At 48.2% G+C, this 17,744-nt stretch overlaps 1 pseudogene; it reads left to right on the forward strand.

The window, feature by feature from the left end:
• The first annotated feature begins 16,989 nt into the window (after nt 1-16,989).
• LOC126356803 (5.8S ribosomal RNA) lies at nt 16,990-17,144 on the forward strand (annotated as a pseudogene).
• Nucleotides 17,145-17,744: the final 600 nt, after the last annotated feature.

The following is a 17,744-nucleotide window of genomic DNA, read 5'->3' on the forward strand; positions in this document are numbered from 1 at the left end:
AATATTGTAAAGTTGAATGGTGGAGGAATTACTTACAATGCAGTTGGTCCAGGAGAGGTGTACGATGAGTTTGAACATAAGTTGCGGTTAATCAGGCTCGAGGAGCCGGCATTGTTAACTGCTGCATTGAGGCAGCTTGTAAGAACTGGACATAGGTATGGTGAAGACATCACATATCCAGCCTTGAAGGATGTGGATTGTATAAGTCTGCACACAGCAAACATTTCGTCGCAACCTGATGACTTAAAGGAATTGGGGGAGCAGGTATTTGCCAGGCAGAGCCGTAAATTTGATCTTGAGAAAATATACAAAGATATGGTAAAATGTACGGCTAAATGTTACACACTTTTCAAAGCCATGGCCTGCCAGCCGCCTGCATGTCTTTTATCCCCCTGGTTGATGGGGTGTTTTAAAGTACTGCAGATTAATGCAATGCATAGCCATTTGGTTACGCAAGAGTTAAGAAAGATTGTGGAAGACGACTTGCTAGACATTTCAGTAATCCAAGAACCTGCCTCTGGATTTCTTAATCAGTTGGACTGGATTCTAAGAACGTTACAAGGAAAGCCGGTCATTGTATGTATGGACGCTAATGCAAAGTCCCCATTGTGATTCAGTGTGGAGCAAGATGAGCGGGGTGCTGAGCTGGAGAACTTATAATGCAGACGCAGCTTCATGTCATAAATCAACCTGGCAACCTGCCTACCTTTTCAGGAAGAGCGGGTGCTGTTTCTAACATAGATGTTACGCTTGCAATTCTAAGCGCAGCACCGCACATCAGAGATTGGAGAGTTGTGAGTGATCTCACAGTCAGTGACCATAACAGTATATTCTTTGACTACTATATGGAAACTGAAGAAGATTCTGGGGACTGGGTAGAGCGTTATAATTATCGAAAGACGGATTGGAACCGGCTGGTACAGGAGTTTCGTCCTCCAGGGCTGGGACCAGAGGAAGAGATACACAACGTGGATGAAGTGGTGGACGAATTAGTGGCATCCATTGTGCCGGCTATTGCCACATCCGTTCCTCAGGAGGCAAGGTTTGTCCGCAAACAGGCTACTCTGTGGTCCCCAGAGCTGACTCAGCTCAAGCGATCTGTCAGACGGGCGCGGAGCAATTATCAAAGGAGCTTTACACAAGAAGAGAGAGAGTATCACTTAAGGATCTATCGCTGTCTCAAGGCCCGATACCAGGATTCTGTACAACGTGCAAGACGGCAGTCATGGCAGAACTTTGTGAATGAGAAGCTGGGATTGGACCCCTGGAGCGTCCCATACAAGCTCGTATGAGAAAAGATCAGATGCCCCACGATGCTGTCCACTCTGCAGTTGGAAGACGGACAGTGTACAGCGACATGGGAAGACACAGTTAATGTCTTGATGGAACACTTGCTGCCAGACGACGTCGTCGAGGAGGACACTGTGGAGCAGCGGGCAATACGGACTGCTTTACTCGAACCATATGGAAATGAAGCACATGTGTACCCTTTCTCTTCCGAGAAGGTGGTCGCGGCGCTCCATACTTTTGCCAGCAAGAAGGCGCCTGGTCCAGATGGTGTGCCTGCAGAACTACTACAGTATTTAGCCCCTCAGCTTGCTCCAAACTTAGTTAAAATTTACAACACGTGTCTACAACTGGTAACATATCCTAGCTGATGGAAAATTGCAGATGTGGTGATCATAAAGAAGGGTTCTGACAAATATCCACAGTCTCCCAAGTCTTATCGACCGATCTGCCTCTTAGATGTGTTGGGTAAAACCTTCGAGAAATTGCTCACTGACAAACTCTTGAGCCATAGGGTTTTGCATGGCATGAGTGATCGGCAGTTTGGATTCCAAATGGGTCGCTCCACACAGGATGCGATCAATGAGGTGTCTCGAACTGTCCACTCGGCCAGTGCGAAGTATGTTCTGGGTATTATGGTCGATATTTCAGGGGCCTTTGTCAACCTATGGTGGCCGGCGCTCTTCTCACGCTTGCGCGAGATGGAGTGCCCTGGGCCGCTGTATCGATGTCTGGAGGCCTACTATAATAATAGACTGGCACACATCACGGCTCCTGGGGCTGTGGTATCCAAGCAAATATCCTAGGGCTGTCCCCAGGGATCAGTATTTGGTCCAGTTTTCTGGGATATAACAATGGAACCGCTGCTGAACATCTTTCACGGGGATGCTTCAGTCTTGGGTGTTGTGGTCTATGCGGACGACCTGGTTATAATTGTGGAAGGGAATAGCTAAGTTGTAATTGAAGAACGTGCTAGAGCAGCTGTTGGGCTGCTGCAGAGTTAGTGCAATCGATCTAAATTGAAAGTGGCACCTAGGAAATCATTGTATATGTTGTTGAAGGGCAAGCTTAATAGAGACCCAACAGTGCGAATCAATGACGTCATAGTTTCTAGACAAGGATCTGGACGAACACTGTAATCTTGGAAGGCACATTAAGCCTACTGCTGCAAAGGCGTTGGCCTTGTTTAATAAACTCATAACCATAGGGCACTGGCGTTTTCATCTGCCGCAGAAAGCACTGCGTATGTATCATAACTGTTTGTTAGCGCCTTTAGTTGGGTATGGTGCAAGTGTGTGGGCCCATAGGCTAGCTTTGGTGAAGCCAGCGATGGTGGTCAGGCGGGTTCAGAGAAACGTGCTTGTAACATTTGTAGGCGCTTTTGGTACTAGCCCTACTGATGCCCTGTTGGTGGTGTTGGGGCTGTGTCCATTGGATTTCATAATTCGCCAACAGGTGGCGATATATTGGTTGCACGACATCGACATCGAGCGTGTCCGAGACATAATGGGCGCTCCTCCTACTAGCATCAGAGCAATAAAAAATCACCTGTTAAATTTATCGCAAGAGGAGTGGGATCGCTCCGAGACGGGTAGGCGTGTTTATACATTCTTGCCAAGCATCAGAGCACGATTTAAGAATAAAGTAACCATGCCATCCTCTGGCGTTATTCAGTTTCTGACTGGTCATAGACCCTAGCCTGAATATCTACACAGAATTGGAAGAAGACATACGCCAAGCTGTGACTGTGGGTTCCCACAAGATAAGCTGGAGCACATGGTGTTCTTATGTCCTATGTATGATCAAGCTGCCTCAGAGGAGAGGCGGCTATTACCAACACTGGATGTGAGTAATATTTTAAACAATGTAGACAATTATAATTTTTTTTCGAAATTGACTATGGCTGTGTCTCTTGAGGCACAGCAAAACTACCTAGCATGACACTGTCACACAAGATATACTAATTATTCAGAGATTACCAAACGGGATACTTCAGTTGGTCCGCCCCAGGATTGGCGACTTGCGTCGGACCACTTGGGGCTTGGCCGCTGAGTGGAATAGGAAGTATGAGAGAGAGGAAGAGTGCTCAGAAGAATAAAGGTCAGAGTGTGAGCTATCAGAAGTAAGTCTGGTGTTGGTGCTGGCTGCCTCTCGCTATAAAGGATGTTTGTTGTGTGACTAACATTGAATATGCAAGTGCAAGAAGAAAATGAAGTATGATTGACAAAATTTTTGTTGTAAATATTGTATAATGTAGTAAAGTAGCTCAAAAGGGGTGGTGGAGGGATAAATGTATCTTCTAGAGTGGTTCATGCATCGATACTAGCGGCCCGCCCCCTCGTGGCTAGGGACGGGCAACTCTCTGGGAATTTCCTGGAGAGGATAAGAGGCCGATTTTCTTTTGTTTCTGAGGAGCATAATGCTCATTTTTGTTATTCTTGTTTTTTATATAAATGTAACCACTATTGTAATCAAGTAGTTATGTATAGAAAGTAGCATGCCCATGCATAAATATTAGGAAGTGGGTTTTTGTATGTACAATAAATTTAAAAAAAATTGTCCCTATATATGCTCTAAGTTGGTGAACACAATATGAACCCCACTTCACTCAGACTCTCTATTACACAGTACACTCTGCCTGTAACGGACACAGCAACAACATTAAAGAACTATCGTTGAACAACATCCATTGCATCCTCTCTGCCACATAACACCACCCAAACTATCACAACCAGAACGTGACGTCCACTAATAAGACAGAATCTCCCAAGTCACCCACAAACAAAATTGCTCAAATCAGCCAACAACACCCACATGTGTCCTACACAGTGGTGCACCCAACATCACCACAAGACCCTGTGCCACAACACAGACAATACCAGGAATGAAAGACACAGTTCTGCCACTCCCCTGGTAAAGGCATCGAACCAACCCACCACCTGACATCAGCCAAACGTACATCCTGACTTGACATATCTGGCGCTGCTTGACACAGCCACCAACTATCCTCTCTATGAACGAACCCTAGCCCCATACACCGACTATAGCCCCAAGTTGTCCCTTAACCTAGCCCACGTTGTGCCTTAACCTAGCTCACATTGTGCCTTAACCTAGCCCACGTTGTGCCTTAACATAGCCCACGTTGTGCCTTAACCTAGCCCACATTGTGCCTTAACCTAACCCATGTTGTGCCTTACCCCAAGCCACGTTGTGCCTTAACCTGCCCTGTAATTGTAATATGAAACGTTAAATTAATGTAGTGTTGCCTAACCGCATCCCTCTCAACATAGTTCACTACTCGCAACCTCTGGAGTCCTGCGTATTGCTCCATGTTATGGTGCGCACCCTCACGTAAACATCTTGCGAGTATTGCTCACTTTGCACATGGTCCCGCTACCCACTGTAAGGTGTAATGCAATAGGACGTATATCGCCCCCTGCCCTCTCAAGCTGGTTGGTCAGGAGTTTGCGTGTTCAATGGGCTTCGCAGCTGTTCAGTCTCATTCGCATGTCAACGCACTCAGTGTACGTCGTGGTATGGCCTGTATCCACTGTCTGCTGGTCTCGTATGCCTAACCCACACACTCTACTGAACATCGGTTGTTACGTACTGAATGACACACTGTGGCACATGTATTACCATACAATGGCTGCGCCCAACAATGGCGAATCACAAGGCCAATATGTTATGCACGATGCTACTTGTCTTGTCTCCCCATTACAGCTAGATTGCACTGTGGTACGCCGTAGAGACGTGTGGGAGGGACGGACAGACGCATTGCTGTCGCCCTGGCTGGGGATCAGCGTGAGCCGTCTGTTGATGTAGTGGCGCGTGTATTAGGATTTAGTCGTATTGTCTCACACAACGTGATACCATGGTGGACCGCGTTCCACATCTACGAGATGCTACAGAGGCCGGTTGACAGTCGGACATTGCATACGTATGCAGGCCACCTTCCACGTGTTCTCCTGTGCACACTTTTCATTGTGTATGTGGGCTGATGTAGCGTGACATATAACATCCTGGCATGCAAGAATCGTTGAATTCAAAAATGTAGATGGACGTCTACGTTTGCTGCCCAAGATACGCAAATGAATTGGAAATCCGTTGTTGAGCGGTTGTTCACGCTGGAGGTGAATCGGTGATAGTGACGATCGGTACAGCTATTAACCGGTTGTTTCAGCGGTACCCGCCATACCGACGAATGTGAGTGGGCCATGTGGGTATGAAGCGATACGCGGTGGCGGCTGGGTGGGACTGTCTACATCTATCTACATCTACATTTATACTCCGCAAGCCACCCAACGGTGTGTGGTGGAGGGCACTTTACATGCCACTGTCATTACCTCCCTTTCCTGTTCCAGTCACGTATGGTTCACAGGAAGAAGGACTGTCTGAAAGCATCTGTACGCTCTGTAATCTCTCTAATTTTACATTCGTCATGTCCTCGGGAGTTATAAGTAGGGGGAGGCAATATATTCGATACCTCATCCAGAAACGCACCCTCTCAAAACCTGGTGAGCAAGCTACACCGGGATGCAGAGCGCCTCTCTTGCAGAGTCTGCCACTTGAGTTTGTTAAACATCTCCGTAACGCTCTCACGGTTACCAAATAACCCTGTGACGAAACGCGCCGCTCTTCTTTGGATCCTCTCTACCTCCTCCGTCAACCCGATCTGGTACAGATCCCACACTGATGAGCAATACTCAAGTATAGGTCGAACGAGTATTTTGTAAGCCACCTTCTTTGTTGATGGACTACGTTTTCTAAGGACTCTCCCAACGAATCTGAATCTGGTACCCGCCTTACCAACAATTAATTTTATATGATCATTCCAATTCAAATTGTTCCGCACACATACTCCGAGATATTTTACAGAAGTAACTGCTACCAGTGTTTGTTCCACTATCATATAATCATACAATAAAGGTTCCTTCTCTCTATGTATTTGCAACACATTACAATTGTCTATGTTAAGGGTCAGTTGCCACTGCCTGCACCAAGTGCCTATCCGCTGCAGATCTTCCTGCATTTCGCTACATTTCTAATGCTGCAACTACTCTGTATACTACAGCATCATCTGCGAAAAGCCACATGAAACTTCCGACACTATCTACTAGGTCATTTATATACACTCCTGGAAATTGAAATAAGAACACCGTGAATTCATTGTCCCAGGAAGGGGAAACTTTATTGACACATTCCTGGAGTCAGATACATCACATGATCACACTGACAGAACCACAGGCACATAGATACAGGCAACAGAGCATGCACAATGTCGGCACTAGTTCAGTGTATATCCACCTTTCGCAGCAATGCAGGCTGCTATTCTCCCATGGATACGATCGTAGAGATGCTGGATGTAGTCCTGTGGAACGGCTTGCCATGCCATTTCCACCTGGCGCCTCAGTTGGACCAGCGTTCGTGCTGGACGTGCAGACCGCGTGAGACGACGCTTCATTAAGTCCCAAACAAGCTTAATGGGGGACAGATCCGGAGATCTTGCTGGCCAGGGTAGTTGACTTACACCTTCTAAAGCACGTTGGGTGGCACGGGATACATGCGGACGTGCATTGTCCTGTTGGAACAGCAAGTTCCCTTGCCGGTCTAGGAATGGTAGAACGATGGGTTCGATGACGGTTTGGATGTACCGTGCACTATTCAGTGTTCCCTCGACGATCACCAGAGGTGTACGGCCACTGTAGGAGATCGCTCCCCACACCATGATGCTGGGTGTTGGCCCTGTGTGCCTCGGTCGTATGCAGTCCTGATTGTGGCGCTCACCTGCACGGCGCCAAACACGCATACGACCATCATTGGCACCAAGGCAGAAGCGACTCTCATCGCTGAAGACGACACGTCTCCATTCGTCCCTCCATTCACGCCTGTCGTGACACCACTGGAGGCGGGCTGCACGATGTTGGGGCGTGAGCGGAAGAAGACCTAGAGGTGTGTGGGACCGTAGTCCAGCTTGATGGAGACGGTTGCGAATGGTCCTCGCCGATACCCCAGGAGCAACAGTGTCCCTAATTTGCTGGGAAGTGGCGGTGCGGTCCCCTACAGCACTGCGTAGGATCCTACGGTCTTGGCGTGCATCCGTGCGTCTCTGCGGTCCGGTCCCAGGTCGACGGGCACGTGCACCTTCCGCCGACCACTGGCGACAACATCGATGTACTGTGGAGACCTCACGCCCCACGTGTTGAGCAATTCGGCGCTACGTCCATCCGGCCTCCCGCATGCCCACTATACACCCTCGCTCAAAGTCCGTCAACTGCACATACGGTTCACGTCCACGCTGTCGGGGCATGCTACCAGTGTTAAAGACTACGATGGAGCTTCGTATGCCACGGCAAACTGGCTAACACTGACGGCGGCGGTGCACAAATGCTGCGCATCTACCGCCATTCGACGGCCAACACCGCGGTTCCTGGTGTGTCCGCTGTGCCGTGCGTGTGATCATTGCTTGTACAGCCCTCTCGCAGTGTCCGGAGCAAGTATGGTGGGTCTGACACACCGGTGTCAATGTGTTCTTTTTTCCATTTCCAGGAGTGTATATTGTGAAAAGTAATGGTCCCATAACACTCCCCTGTGGCACGCCAGAGGTTACTTTAACGTCTGTAGACGTCTCTCCATTGATAACAACATGCTGTATTCTGTTTGCTAAAAACTCTTCAATCCAGCCACACAGCTGGTCTGATATTCTGTAGGCTCTTACTTTGTTTATCAGGCGACAGTGCGGAACTGTATCGAAAGCCTTCCGGAAGTCAAGAAAAATAGCATCTACTTGGGAGCCTTCTTGAAGACTGGGACTACCTGTGTTTTTTTCCAATCATTTGGAACCTTCCGTTCCTCTAGAGACTTGCGGTACATGGCTGTTAGAAAGGGGGCAAGTTCTTTCGCGTACTCTGTGTAGAATCTAATTGGTATCCCGTCAGGTCCAGTGGACGTTCTTCTGTTGAGTGATTCCTGTTGCTTTTCTATTCCTTGGACACTTATTTCTATGTCAGCGAGGATTTAGAGAAGGAACTGCAGTGCGGTCTTCCTCTGTGAAACAGCTTTGGAAAAAGGTGTTTAGTATTTCAGCTTTACGTGTGTCATCCTTTGTTTCAATGCCATCATCATCCCGGAGTGTCTGGATATGCTGTTTCGAGCCACTTACTGATTTAACGTAAGACCAGAACTTCCTACGATTTTCTGTCAAGTCGGTACATAGAATTTTACTTTAGAATTCACTGAACGAATCACGCATAGCCCTCCTTACGCTAACTTTGACATCACTTAGCTTCTGTTTGTCTGAGAGGTTTTGGCTGCGTTTAAACTTTCAGTGAAGCTCTCTTTGCTTTCGCAGTAGTTTCCTAACTTGGTTGTTGTACCACGGTGGGTTTTTCCCGTCCCTCACAGTTTTACTCGGCACGTACCTGTCTAAAACGCATTTTACGATTGCCTTGAACTTTTTCCATAAACACTCAACATTGTCAGTGTCGGAACAGAAATTTTTGTTTTCATCTGTTAGGTAGTCTGAAATCTGCTTTCTATTACTCTTGCTAAACAGATAAACCTTCCTCACTTTTTTTTTACATTCCTATTAACTTCCATATTCAGGGATGCTGCAACGGCCTTATGATCACTGATTCCCTGTTCTGCACACACAGAGTCGAAAAGTTCGGGTCTGTTTGTTATCAGTTGGTGCAAGATGTTATCTCCACGAGTTGGTTCCTTGTTTGACTGCTCGAGGTAATTTTCGGATAGTGCACTCAGTATAATGTCACGCGATGCTCTGTCCCTACCACCCGTCCTAAACATCTGAGTGTTCCAGTCTATATCTGGTAAATTGAAATCTCCACCTAATACTATAACATGCTGAGAAAATTTATGTGAAATGTATTCCAAATTTTCTCTCAGTTGTTCTGCCACTAATGCTGCTGAGTCGGGAGGTCGGTAAAAGGAGCCAATTATTAACCTAGCTCGGCTGTTGAGTGTAACCTCCACCCATAATAATTCACAGGAACTATCCACTTCTTCTTCACTACAGGATAAATTACTACTAACAGCGACGAACACTCCACCACCGGTTGCATGCAATCTGGCCTTTCTAAACACCGTCTGTACCTTTGTAAAAATTTCTGCAGAACTTACGTCTGGCTACAGCCAGGTTTCTGTACGTATAATGATTTCAGCTTCGGTGCTTTGTATCAGCGCTTGGAGTTCTGGTACTTTACCAATGCAGCTTCGACAGTTTACAATTACAATACCGATTGCTGCTTGGTCCCTACATGTGCTGACTTTGCCCCGCACCCTTTGAGGCTGTCGCCTTCCTGTACTTGCCCGAGGTCATCTAACCTCAAAAACCGCCCAGCCCACGCCACACAACCCACTGCTACCCGTGTAGCAGCTTGTTGCTTGTAGTGGACTCCTGATCTATCCAGCGGAGCCCGAAACCCCACCACCCTATGGCGCAAGTCGAGGAATCTGCAGCCCACACGGTCGCAGAACCGTCTCAGCCTCTGATTCAGACCCTCCACTCGGCTCTGTACCAAAGGTCCACAGTCAGTCCTGTCGACGATACTGCAGATGGTGAGCTCTGCTTTCATTCCGCCGGTGAGAGGGGCCGCCTGCCTTCCAACTTGATCAAACTATACCTCAATAGTATCCTAACGTCCTTAGTAGGATATGTGAGCGGTATCTGGGCACACAGGCTTATGAGGGTGGTGCCCGCAATGACTGTGAGAAGGGTGCAGCGGAACATGCTGTTGCGTTCTATTGTGGCATACCGAACAACAAATGGGGGGGGGGCTTACTGATAATAATAGGATTATGTCCACTAGACATAAAAATCAGAGAACAGGGAGCATGGTACTGGGTCTCCAAAGTTAAAATAGATAAGACCAGGGAAATAATGGGGGTACAAGTTGCGGTCAAATATGCAATACAGAGAAGGGGCGAAGAGTTCTGAAAACAGCAATGGGAAATCGAGGAAACGGGAAGAAGGGTTTTTCAGCTACTACCAAATATCCGAGAAAGGCAACAAATGAGCCACTTTGAACCGAGCAGAGGCCTGCTGCACTTTCTTACAGGTCATGGGCCATATCCGACATATTTATGTCGATTTGGAAAACGGGCAGCACCAGCATGCGACTGTGGTGCTCCGGATGGAACACCCGAACACGTCGTCTATGACTGCACATTATATGACGATGTGGCGCTCGAACTCAGAAACCAATTACCAAACGAGACACAAACACACTACTGCGACGTGCCGAGTCCTTCAATGTCCTCAACAATTTGGGAAACGAAATATCCAAGAAGATGTTGAGGGATTTTATTAGGAACCACTGCACTGGCGACAGTGCGCTGAACTCAGCAGTTCGGTAGTGCCCTTGACCTAGGGGCGAGGTCGGTGTGCGAGCTGCAGAAGTCCCCACCCCCATGCCAGAGGAGACAGTCCGGAGTAAGAGATGGGCTCCCACCTCTTTTTCATCACTCATACTAAATGGCGACAACAGAGACGAGTGATACTAGTGCGCTTTCGAGAACTTCACTTGCGCCTGATCCCTCTCCACAGGACGAGGTTGGACAGGCAGAGGAGGATTATTCAGTAATGAAGAGACATGCCAAAATTACACTGCTCCTGGAGCAAAGTATAAAAAATGGGAAAATATGCCAGGCAGCAATCTCACAAATAAAAAATGAATTGGCTGCATGGGCAATCGCTCATTCAAAACTGGAAGGACGCGTAGAGAATCTGGAAATAGCGAATACCCGATTGAGAATCTCGAGTACACCATGCAACTAGCTAGGCTGGAGCAGCCGACTACCCTGAACACTGCCTTAAGTGGTCAGAGTAGGACATGAGTACGGACAGAGAGTAACGTTCTCGGTGACGGAGGCTGTGGACAGAATACAATTAAAGTCAGTGAAACTCCCCACTGACTTCAGAGCACTGCGCGACCTACTCAAAAAAGTGTTTGAGAGACAAGGAGAAAAATTTGACCTACATGAAATCTACCATCAATCAGTGATGGCAAACGGACGACTAGCATATGACTGGAACAAAACCTGGCCACATGACCACATACATACTTTCCATGACGACCAAAATAAAAATAGGACAGCTCAATGCTCATAACAGTCGACTAGCAATGCAGAAGCTCCGGAAGGAAGTGGTGGAAAAGAGACTGGACATACTCTGTTTACAGGAGCCGTACTCTCTGCCTGAAAAAGTTGCATTCACTGCCGCAACATGGCAAACCGTTAGCAGTGGGGACACCCCCAAAGCAGCCATCCTGGTGACAAACACTGCACTGCGTGCAACACCTCTGTCATAGTACTCCAATAGTCACTGCAACGTCGTGGAGATACAATCTCCTGAAGGATTTGCAATCGTCATTAACATGTACTTCCAGTATGGAGACAGAATTGAACAGCACATAGACCATATAGCGAGTGTGGCCATGGCGTTGCGGGGACGCAAAATCATTATAGCTGCTGACATAAATGCTGAATCCCCCCTATGGTACAGTGGCACAAGAGACGAAAACGGTGCTAAAGCAGAGGAAATGATTATGGCTCTCCAACTAGTGCTGGCAAACAGACCAGGAAATCCCCCCATCTTCGTGGTTGGAGGGGGATATGTCACCAACATTGACGTGACATTGGTCATGCCAAACGCAGTAAATGTGCTCCAAGAATGGAGAGTGGTAGACAATGCCACCAGTAGTGATCACAATCTAATTACCTTCATAGTAGGAGATGGATAGTGCCGCTGGGCCATGGGGTGGGAGGTGCAAATAAATTTTAGGAAGACAGACTGGGAACGCCTAGCCAGAGTGTGCTACATTCCTCCATATCCAAAAGGGGACGCACAACAGGACTTCAACGTGGACGACGGAGCCGAGGGGCTGGTACCTGTAATAACAAGGGCGATTAAGTCGGCTGTACCAACCAGGAGGAGGGCCATGGCGGCCACACCGGCACCATGGTAAGCCCAGCTACAACATCTGCGTCAGCCTGTCAGGAGACTGAGAAAAGGCTACCAGCGCAGTGTCGTCTGGTAGGAAAAGCAAAGATAGCTGCAGTTATACCAGGAGGCAAAAGATAACTTTCAAACGGAGCTACAGAAGACCAGAATACAAAGTTGGGAAAATTTTGTAACCAATCAGGTGGCCCTTGACCCTTGGGGTGTGCCATACAGATTGGTGAGGGAAAAGATCCGCTCCACAACGATGGTATCAACGCACAGGTATGGGGACAGGCTGACGCAATATTGGCAGGAAACTGCCAAGGTCCTCCTCCGGTCCCTATTGCCTGATGATGACAGGAATGACGACACCGAAGAGCAGCATCAATTAAGGAATGAAGGCCTTGCTAGGTATGTAAATGATGAAGCAGGAGGTTGCTGCTCTCATCAAGTCCCTAAAGAAAGGAAAAGCCCCCGGGCTAGAGGGCATTGTGACAGAGGTGGTGCAGTTCTTAGCCCCACAGCAAGTTGCGCCACTCACACATCTCTTCAACGCATGCCTCAAGCAGGGCAGATTTCCACAAATATTGAAAACTGCAACTGTGGTATTCATTAAGAAAGGCCCTGAGAAGGACCCTGCTGAGGCCAAATCCTACAGGCTCATCTGCCTGCTGGATGGCTTTGGCAAACTTCTCAAAAAGTTATTAGCTGACAGACTGACTGCTCACCGCATGCTGCAGGGGGCGATCGGCATCTGATGCAATCGCGCTGGCGGCTGAGGTCTGCAGCTCATCCCTGTGTAAGTATGTTGTTGGCATCATGGTGGATATCAGTGGCGCCTTTGACAGCCTGTGGTGGCCTTCGCCCTTCTCCTGCCTTTGGGAGAAGGAGTGCCCAGGGCTACTATATGGCTGTTTGAGGAGCTATTGTGAAGATCGGGAGGTATGGCTATCATCCCCTGGTGGCAAAGTCCAGAAAACTCTCACCAAGTGATGCCCCAAGGCTCCGTGTTGGGTCCCCTTTTCTGGGACATCCACATGGAGCCTCTTCTGAACAGCCAGCAATAGAGCGATGAGGTGCTAGAGGTGATAGCCTACGCTGATGACGTCCTCCTGCTGGCCGGTGGCCGAAGTCGCGAAGACATATAACCGTAAATAGAGAGAGCTATTGACAAACTACATCTATGGTGCCGCAACACCAAGATGACTATCTCATCAACCAAGTCGACTTACCTAGCACTCAAAGGACAGTTAATGAGAAACCTGACAGTGAGAATTGACGGTACGCCGCTTCTTCGGAGACGAGAAACGGGCTACTTGGAGATCATCATCGATGAAAAGTGGAACTTTGCAAGGCACATTGAAACCGTAACCCAGAAAGCACTACAACTACTAAATTAACCCGATTTCCATAGGGCACAAGAGATTCCACCTTCCTCCTCATCTAATTAAGCTCTATCATAACAGTATACTGACATCAATAGTGAGTTACGGCTCGGGAGTCTGGGCACACAGGCTCACAAGGGTGGTGCATGCCGTGGCGGTGAGATGAGTACAAAGGAACATGGTACTAAGGTCCGTGGGAGAATATCGAACATCTCCGGGAGGTGCCCTGTTAATTATAATGCGGCTCTGTCCCCTGGATATAAAGATAAGGGAACAGGCAGCATGGTACTGGGCCAAAAGAGGTAACAACACCGAAGTAGAGGAAATTATGGGGGCACCAGTCAGGGAAAAAGTGGAGATACGGGGAAGGGGTGAAGATCTATGGCAGGAGATAAGGGAGTCGGATGAGATTGGTAGAAGAACCTTTCAGCTCCTACCAGATGTTAAGGAAAGACTAAAAATGAAATACTTCAAGCCAACTTGGGGATTGTCCCTGACAGGTCACGGCCCCTATCTGACTTATCTATGTCGGTTTGGCAAAAGGGCGACGCCTGCGTGCGACTGTGGCGCACCAGAGGGTACTCCTGACCATGTGGTTTACGAATGCCCCCTTTTCGATGATATAGCAGAGACATGAGACGACAATTACCAAGTATAAACACCTATGACCTTCTAAGACAAGAGAAGATCTTTCAGAGGCTGAACACGGTAGCCAACGAGGTATCACAAAAGTATTAAAAACCTTTTTGAGAGACCTTCATGACTAGATAAATAAAAATCACCGATTGAGGCCACTCCCCCAATCCCGTACTGTCTGTTCGTGAATAGGTCGACTTTACAATTGGAATCTACCACGTGCAGGACCATGGGAACTGGGGTGATCCTAAAATGAGACAACGCACCAATTATGACGTAGAATAGGAAGTAGATTTTAGCCAATTAGAATAGGATAGTAAGTTAGGAACCTGCAGCGATAATTAACTTTTTGCGTGCCCTATGCCAGGGGCATGCTCATAGGGATTAGCTCTAAGAGCAAGACACCCAAGTAGGTTTATATTATTAACACTGGCACAAATATAACAGTGCAGGCAGCTAATACTAACCTTTCATAGAAGCTAGAAATAATACTAACACTAATTAAATCAGAAGTAGTCTGCCTAGTTATAAATATAGCACTGTCTGTAGTCTACTAGAATGTAGAAGCTGCAAATATATAACTAGAAACATAGGACCCATTAATCATTAAGGTGGTGGGTCATTTTGTATAATTATTATCCTTTGAAATAAGGAATTTAAAAAAAAAACAGACTCCCGACTAGAGATGGAAGGGACGCTTTTATGAGATCAAAACCAATCGGTCGGCTCGTTCGGTCCGTTTGCCATGGTGACTTTGAATAACTTTGGGCTGATCGCACGGTCCACGTACAGGCGGCACATCTTTCAAATGTCTGCCTTATCAACTGTCGATGGTAGGTTCTGCGCCTACCACGGTTGTAAAGGGTGACGGGGAATCAGGGTTCGATTCCGGAGAGGGAGCCTGAGAAACGGCTACCACATCCAACAAAGGCAGCAGGCGCACAAATTACACACTCCCGGCACGCGGAGTTAGTAACGAAATATAACGATACAGGACACATCCGAGGCCCTGTAATCGGAATGAGTACCCTTTAAATCCTTTAACGAGTATCTATTGGAGGGCAAGTCTGGTGCCAGCAGCCTCGGTAATTCCAACTCCAATAGCATATATTAAAGTTGTTGCCGTTAAAAAGCTCATAGTTGGATGTGTGTCGCATGCTGTTGGTTCACCGCCCATCGTTGTTTAACTGGCATGTATAGTGGGACGTCCTGCCGATGGGGCGAATCGAAGGCTTGCGACTGCCTTGTGCGTGCTCATGCGTCCCAAGGTGGACCCCATTGAAATCCTACCAGGGTGCTCTTCATTGAGTGTCTCGGTGTTCCGACACGTTTATTTTGAACAAATTAGAGTGCTTAAGGCATTCAAGCCTGCCTGAATATTCTGTGCAAGGAATAATGGAATAGGACCTCGGTTCTATTTTGTTGGTTTTCGAAACCCGAGGCAATGATTAATAGGGACAGGTGGGGGCATTCGTATTGCGACGATAAAGGTGAAATTCTTGGACGTTGCAAGAGGAACAGAAGCGAAAGCATTTGCCAAATATGATTTCATTAATCAAGAACCAAAGTTAGAGGTTCGAAGGCGATCAGATAACGCCCTAGTACTAACCATAAACGATGCCAGCCGGCGATCCGCTGTAGTTCCTCGGATGACTCGGTGGGCAGCCTCCGGGAAAACAAAGCTTTTGGGTTCCGGGGGAAGTATGGTTGCAAAGCTGAAACTTAAAGGAATTGATGGAAGGGCACCACCAGGAATGGAGCCTGTGGCTTACTTTGACTCAACATGGGAAACCTCACCAGGCCCGGAACCCAGATTGATTGACAGATTGATAGCTCTTTCCTGATTCGGTGGGTGGAGCGATTTGCCTGTTTAATTCCGATAACGAAGGGGACTCTAGCCTGCTAACTAGTCACGTGACATCCTTCTTGCTGTCAGCGATTACTTTGCTTCTTAGAGGGACAGTCGGCTTCAAGCTGCACGAGATTGAGCAATAACAGGTCTGTGATGCCCTTAGATGTTCTGGGCCGCACGTGCGCTACACTGAAGGAATCAGCGTGTATTCCTAGGCCGAGAGGTCAAGGTAACCCGCTGAACCTCCTCCGTGCTAGGGATTAGGGCTTGCAATTGTTCCCCATGAACGAGAAATTCCCTGCAAGCGCGAGTCATAAGCTCGCGTTGAGTACGTCCCTGCCCTTTGTACACACCACCCATCGCTACTATCGATTGAATGATTTAGTGAGGTCTTTGGACGGGTACGCGACATCGACTCTGTCGTTGCCGATGCTACCGGAAAGATGACCAAACTTCATCATTTAGAGGAAGTAAAAGTCGTAACAAGGTTTCTGTAGGTGAACCTGCGGAAGGATCATTACCGACTAGACTGCATGTTTTACGATGTGCGTGTCGTGTGGCAAAACACGCTACCTGCACGGCAGAAGCCATGTGCCGCGTGCGGAACGATTAGTGCTTCCCAAAACTAGCGGAAATGTTGTGTGGTACGAGCGCTGAAGCTCTGGAGTGGGAGGCCTGCGGAACCTGGCGCCTCGCGCCTGTTTTGAATGACCTTCGCCCGAGTGTCTGTCTGCTCCGGTGTGGAGCCGTACGACGCCCATCGCCCGTCAGGCCGTTGGACACAAAACACTGGAACAAGGGCCGTCAAAAGCCTCAGTCCCACCTATGAAACTATTTTTGAAAGAGACATTCCGAAACTAAAAAAAGATCACCCAGGACGGTGGATCACTCGTCTCGTGGGTCGATGAAGAACGCAGTAAATTGCGCGTCGACATGCGAACTACAGGACACATGAGCATCGACGTTTCGAACGCACATTGCGGTCCATGGATTCTGTTCACGGGCCACGTGTAGCTGAGGGTCGGCTACTTTTAGTGAAGCGCGCGGCGTTTGTCCCACTTTGGAGACATGGGAGTGTCGTGGCCGCCTCTGGGGTTAGCTGCATTTCCTTAAACGTGCGATGTGTGGCCGTTGCCTGGCGTGCGACACCTCGTACAACGACCTAAGAGCAGGAGAGACTATCCGCTGAATTTAAGCATATTACTAAGTGGAGGAAAAGAAACTAACAAGGATTCCCCCAGTAGCGGCGAGCAAACAAGGAAGAGTCCAGCACCGTACCACACAGGCTGCCGTCTGTCGTAGCATGTGGTGTTTGGGAGGGTCTACTACTCCGACTCCTTGCGCCGAGGGAAAGTTGAAAAGAACTTTGAAGAGACAGTTCAAAAGTAAGTGAAACCGTTCTGGGGAAACGTGAGAAGTCCGAAAGGTCAAACGGGTGAGATTCACACGCATCCTGCCACTGGCCTCAGCCAGATGGTTCCGGCCGCCCGTGCGGAGCAATCCATGGCGGTGTAGTGTCCAGTTGCCTTTCCACTCGCTTCTGGGTGGGGCCAATCCGGTGAGGAGTGGGCTGCACTTCTCCCCTAGTAGGACGTCGCGACCGGCTGTGTGTCGACCTATTGCC

The sequence above is a fragment of the Schistocerca gregaria genome, chromosome 3 (assembly GCF_023897955.1).
Source record: "Schistocerca gregaria isolate iqSchGreg1 chromosome 3, iqSchGreg1.2, whole genome shotgun sequence".
Taxonomy (NCBI): Eukaryota; Metazoa; Arthropoda; class Insecta; order Orthoptera; family Acrididae; genus Schistocerca; species Schistocerca gregaria.